The sequence below is a fragment of the Lolium perenne genome, chromosome 2, assembly GCF_019359855.2.
Source record: "Lolium perenne isolate Kyuss_39 chromosome 2, Kyuss_2.0, whole genome shotgun sequence".
Taxonomy (NCBI): Eukaryota; Viridiplantae; Streptophyta; class Magnoliopsida; order Poales; family Poaceae; genus Lolium; species Lolium perenne.
Genome location: NC_067245.2, coordinates 179,442,390 through 179,448,518, shown reverse-complemented (window position 1 = coordinate 179,448,518; position 6,129 = coordinate 179,442,390). Strand labels below are relative to the sequence as shown.

General features: G+C 40.7%; 1 long non-coding RNA gene across 7 annotated transcripts; it reads right to left on the bottom strand.

Annotated features, from left to right (window-relative positions):
- Nucleotides 1–474: 474 nt before the first annotated feature.
- LOC127334035 (uncharacterized) lies at nucleotides 475–5,540 on the bottom strand. Of its 7 annotated transcripts, none has more exons than XR_011752171.1 (8): nucleotides 5,078–5,540; nucleotides 4,285–4,564; nucleotides 3,553–3,799; nucleotides 3,368–3,468; nucleotides 3,202–3,250; nucleotides 2,647–2,733; nucleotides 983–1,955; nucleotides 475–896 (listed from the first exon to the last, which is right to left on the bottom strand). It is a non-coding gene; the product is annotated as an uncharacterized lncRNA (long non-coding RNA). The 7 variants fall into 7 exon arrangements; XR_011752169.1 differs by having other exon boundaries at nucleotides 475–1,168; nucleotides 1,817–1,955; nucleotides 5,078–5,539; XR_011752170.1 differs by having other exon boundaries at nucleotides 475–1,955; nucleotides 3,358–3,468; nucleotides 5,078–5,539.
- Between the last annotated feature and the right edge of the window lie 589 nt (nucleotides 5,541–6,129).

Genomic DNA, 6,129 nt, shown 5'->3' with positions numbered 1-6,129 from the left:
GACTCACTGGGTGTGGGTGTTGCATGCACACATGCAGCAGGCCTTGTATGCTGCCTGTGTGTGTGTGGCTTGGGACTTGGGCTGGTGGAATGGATCAGCTCGGCAGCTTGGTCATATCCACTCTATGTAATATAGTTGAATACCCGTGCGTTGCCACGGCTCGTAATTGTTTCCCTCTCCGCACATACAAATATGATGCATGTGATTTCACATGTATAGAAACAATACAATACGTGCCCATTATAAAAAAATTGATACCCCTTTTCTTTGCAATAAAAGATATTGGAGTACTATATACAATTACTCAACTCTTACTAACTAAGATCTACCCTGGAAAATTGCTTTCAATATTTACTCACGATTGTTTGTTGCGTAAAACTTGAGTTTTCAGCGAGTTTAGATACCCCTAAGTTTTGTTGTGTAAACCTCGGTAAATTTTTAGTCCCATTCTTATAGCCCATCTTAGTACCAGGATTTTTGAAAAACACAAAAGATTTTCTGCATTTAAAAAATACATTTAGGTACATTAATGTGTACAAAAGTTCACTACATAAAATGAAATAATGCGCATCTTTAATGTCTAACTTCAAACTCCCGAGGGAATAATATACTCTTATTTTGTAACTTATCCGTTACTCTGAACTCTAATCTCTTTCGAATAGAAGTATGAAATCTATTTTATCATAAACCACAACCTGAAACATCAAACACACATTATCAATTAAGCTTAACCATTGGCTCTTAGTTCAGTACCCGTGCACTGCTACGAGATAATAGAAAAAAAGCGAGTGAGAGTGCCGAGGGAAGTTTTCATGCGATGTCTGACTATCATGTTGTCTACAGGATGCGTGTAGAGGAGTGCCCGGTGACTTTGATCTTGCTGGTTTCCTTCTTCGCTGACCAGACAAAGCAGATCAGAAAGTTACATTGCAGATAAGCATTGCACAAGAATATATTGCTGAATAGTAGCATTGCTACCTACATAAGGCTAATAATATCATGGTGACCCTTTCTTTTCAGAAAATTAAAGGGCATGCCTTACAAGGCAGGGGTGCCAAAACATAGTAAGCCTTTCCTTTCAGAAAATAACATAGCAAGACCCATCATATGGCTCGATAATCAAAATCTTAAGACTGCGAAGCAGAACCGGTGTCTATAACAGATGAACCTGAAAAATGCATACCATTTTGATTATGAAAGCAAAGTTGCAGTCTCAAGCGCAAAGACAGAAAAAAATCATATTGGGAAAACGTGAAATATGCTAGACAGAGAAACACAGTACAGTCGGATCATATGTGCCTTAATTACCCATAATCACATGCTTTCCTCCTGGAGCCACACAACAAGCAAGTTCTTGAATTTATGCCAAAAGAGAAATTTAACTGAACAAACTACCATTTGACAATGAGACAAATGGTATATAAATTTAATTTGAGCAACAACACTTCTGCAAGGTTAGTTCAAATGAAGATATTAGTAGGTCTCGAGGCACAATTGATTATGATTAATATACGTGAATATATTTCATAAGTTGGATAAACATACTAATTAACTGCTCACATGTATTTGTATATATTTTTTTCTTTCGTCGGTATTGACATGATTAGGTATTTCTAAGTTAGTAGTTAGAACTTAGAACAACAGCCATAATTTTGATAATGCACAATTTAAGCCATATTTTTGATGATCTATAATACTGAGATGAATAGTAGAAGTTTTCAGGGGAAGAAATTACAAATCATCACGAAGTAAGTACCAAAAACAATTAGTATAAATAAAAACTGAAACAATACACAACTATAAGAAGCTGGACTACCTTTCTGGCGCATCGGTTGTTTGTCCGCGCTGATTTCTAATTGGATTCGCTACTATTTCGGCCCGTTTCATGCTTATATGCACAAAAAGATGTATATCATGTAACTGACAGAATGTAAATCGTATATGCCATGGTATATCTGCATTACATGGAAAATAAAAACTATTTAACCATAAATCTGAAAAAACATAAGTCTAAAACAGTAGATTCATGTAACAGGTCATTATCAGGCAGGTGGGATGCAGCCTCTAGACCCAAGGATATTACTTGAGAGAACATTTTAACATTTTGGAAAGCCATTAGTTCCTCCTTATCCCTTGCAACAGTGCATCCCACTTCCAAGGTTAGTACGACCCCCATCCCTCATACAACCTTCATTAAGTTATCATTCAAATGAACCAGATGTATCTCAAAAGAATTCATATGTTCTTTACTCAGTTCCAACAAATACATACCATTCCCTCACACATACCTCACTATCCTACGTCCATCCCTAGTACTGCCCAGATGTGTCTCCCATTCAAAATAGAAGTAGCACATGTTCAGGCTTTATAATGCCACCGAAAACAACTCCATCCTAAAATGGAAATGCTTCGGCGAAAGTCCCCACAACGAAACAAAGCACAAATTTCCTCATCAGTTTTACCACGTATCAAATGTATCCAAGTACCAAAACTTTGTCTCAAATGCAGTACACTCTAGAGAAATATCACCAAAGAATAATGAGACATTTTGCACACTGGATCAGGTACCCAAAGTTGCTATATCTTTCTCTTGAAGTATGATTCAATCTTTCTCCTAGGGAACCAATCAATAGAAGAACCACTTACGCGAATCGCAGATTGACTTGAAACTGTGGGATGCCAACTTAATCACAGTTTGAAAACTGAGCTTCCCAACTCTCGTGAACCCGTAATCTATAGAAATAAATAAATATAAGAAATTCATAATAGCACAAACGAAAGAGTATTGTCAATAGTACACCATCTAATTGTAAAGTTTGAAAAGGGAATTTTAGAAAACTCTCTAATTTCAGAATTCTACGTCAGAAATTAGATAAGCCTATCAATCCACAGAAACAGAAGAGCGCTGGCTGATCCTCTCAAATACTTGATGTCCAGTGCATCTATGAAATATCCGCATGCCCAGATAAACCAATTCCTATTTAAGGGCAGGTACTATTAGTAATACAACGAAATGCCTACATCATTGTACATCAGATGTTGTAGCCCAAACAGCTCATGGTAACTCTAACCCAATGTCTAACTAACAAATTAAATCCCTAGCACCTATCAGAGTCCCTAGAAACTGTACAAGATTCGAAAGTTTTCTCAGGGCAACTTTTCATGTTCAATAGTAAGGTAAAAAGTAATATAGATATGTACTTTTGTTACGTAGGACTTTCTAAGTAGCCAAGAACAATTTGCTTGATCTCTGAATCCTCCAAAGAAAACACTCAAACATCAGGGAATTTGGAAGGGAAATCATCAAAAGGAGAAACATTGCTTGATAGAAGGAGTTAACACTTATGCCTTGAGAACCTTGCTCTACCTAGAACTCGCGCTCGAAGGCGTGGGCGGACCGGAGGATGGCGCCCGCCAGCTTCTTTAGCAGCACGAGGTGTCGCGGTGGTTGTTCTGGCAGTCGCGGAACTGCGTGAAGGCAAGAGAGTGTGATGTGTACGGTAGCACCATGGGGATGAGAATAAAGGACTTGAGGCATCATGAAGGCTATACCTTTTTTGTACCGGTTGGAAGAAGCTCGACAATCCGCTGAACAACAGTTGTTGTTTCAAGCTTATCAGTTTCCATCGCAGTCGCTAACCACCACGGAATGGGGGACAAGGAATCTGGTGCGGCTAGAATGGCTTGCAACCCAAGAAAAACAAAGCAGTGAGCGCCCCAAATGAACACATGACCGTGTGCAACTCGATGCATGTATCACCTTGCAATAGGAGAAGAAACCCATCGATGGTGAAATACTCTGGCAGCAGGCAGAATGTGGTTCAGTTGTTGACAGACTAAAATAATGAAAAACATAATATTCTTCTGTTTGGACAATCCATGGCTTGTTCACACAACAAATTATAGTTGCTGTTTGTATGTACGACGGCGCATAGTAATATATGAATGGCGAAGGGATGTCATAATTCAGCAGATGGTTAGTTCCTTAACAGGACACCTTGCGATAGCCTATAATCGAGTTGACATTTTGCTGCCACCTATATGTAATGTAACTATGAGCATCCTAACTGATGGAAATTTTGTCCAGCAACTGTATAATGGATGATGGTGGTTAGCTCCTAATCTTTGCTACTGCGAAATATATGAGGTCCCTCCATAGGAATGCAGTAGTTCCCATAGATAGAAGTTAGAAGCAACAAGACCACCAAAATCACGGATCACGAAAAGCAAGCCATGTAAAAGCACAAGAACAAACACCATAAGTTTTAGTTGTTCTATCATTACCTCCTAGTCGTCGACTCCTCATCATCCCAAACTCTAAATCAGACATCATAATCCACTTCAAACTCCTTGAAGTCCTCATCCTCCTCCACCACTCTAGCTGTTGTAGTTAGTATGAATGGCCAAAGGCGAACTGGGTTCGCGTCCGATGTCGTAGTTCCTAGGCGTCACGTCCAACAGTGACCAGGGCATCAAGGGACACAATTACGTGAGCCGGTGGCGGAACATACTTGTTCTACATGAGTCTTTATTCCGTGACAGTTGACATTTGATAGTTATGTAACTGCGAAGGAGCCATTGGTACCTAAATCAGTATATATAAAAATCATGGTGCAAGCAGGACATGTGTACAGTTTAGATATCATAGTGCAAGGAAAACAACATCAGCGTAAGGCACCATCCAAGTAATTAACAATCCCGGCTAGAAAAGCAATGATCTGCATCTCTCATTTGTACTGAGCAAAGAATTAGTATTCATGTGAAAATCTCGTTTGGTATTCAGCATATCATGTACTTTTTACCTTCATCGTCACTTTTGTGTTCTCAGTCTACTGATCCTAAAGCAAAATCCATAAGTACATGAAAGCTCATTCTAAAATTATACCTAGTTGAACTTGTCCAAACCTTTTGATCTAAAAGCCATAAGCTTGGATCAAAATTGACAAAATAGATCATTCAACTATTTTTTCAGTTGGCTGCATCAGGGCCATATCTCGCCATGACCACCTGCACCTCATCGTGAGAGAGAGATTGAGAGAGAAGGTAGGGGGGATTGGAGCAGCCGAGCGAGCCTCACCTCGCTGGGGTTCTCAGTAGTCGTGGAGGTGCTCCCTTCCGCGGACGAAGAGGTGGGAGGAGTCCTGTGGTGACCTCTGGCGTCACCGGAGACCTCCCCCACCTATTCTCGGCTTGATCTGGGCGAATCCAGCACTCCGGCGTCGCGCTCGTATTCAGCCGAGCCCTATATGCCGCCTACCATCCGCCACGGAACATGGGAAGCTCGGCTCTGTCCATACCCGTCACATCTATCCCTCCATGGACGAGGGGAGCTTGTTTCCGGCCGTCTCTGCCACATCCTGGCTGCCATGGACGATGCAGGGCGGAGGCATCATCACAATTGGAAACCCAAAACCGCCATTGTGGAGGACGAAGCAGAGGCTGCGAGGAAGAGAGAGGAGAACAGAGGAGTTCGTGCGTTTTTTTTTTTCTCTCGAGTCAATCAGGGTCGTGAGCCTAGTGGGTGGAGGTTGTTCCTTTGCAAGTTTTTTTACCGGTTTTTAAGTGTGGAGCGGTTCGGAGGACCTATTCCTTTGTTTGCAGGCGGGGGTGGGCAGAGGACGTACCATGGACACCACCTCTAGCCATTTAATACTAGCACAATATCCGTGCGTTGCTACGGAGATAACATTATCGACAAGGAACGCATGCACAATACAGAGTGACACTTCAATGGGGTGGTCGATGGTGATCTTGTGCAAGTGCTTCATGATCATGATGACCTCATGTGCATCCTCACCGTGGTGAACCTTCCCGCGCCAAGTGACATAGGCGAGGATGATATTTGTAGGTATACGAAAATGTGGCTATGCAACATGAGTGAAAATTCTGTGTCACCAAAGACGTAAATTGCTCTTGTTGGTACGTATGTAGCACAAACCCGCCAGCTTTAGCGCACCATGTTGCTACAAAAGATGAAAAATTTGACTTACAAAGTAAAACCTCTATTTATAAATATAATATGTTTTAGAAGTTCTATTAAAGTATTAATTTTTTTGTATTTATGATTTTTAGAAGAAAGGTAGTAAGCAGTTGCAACAATTCTTTTGGTTTAAATTCTGCATGCTGCTT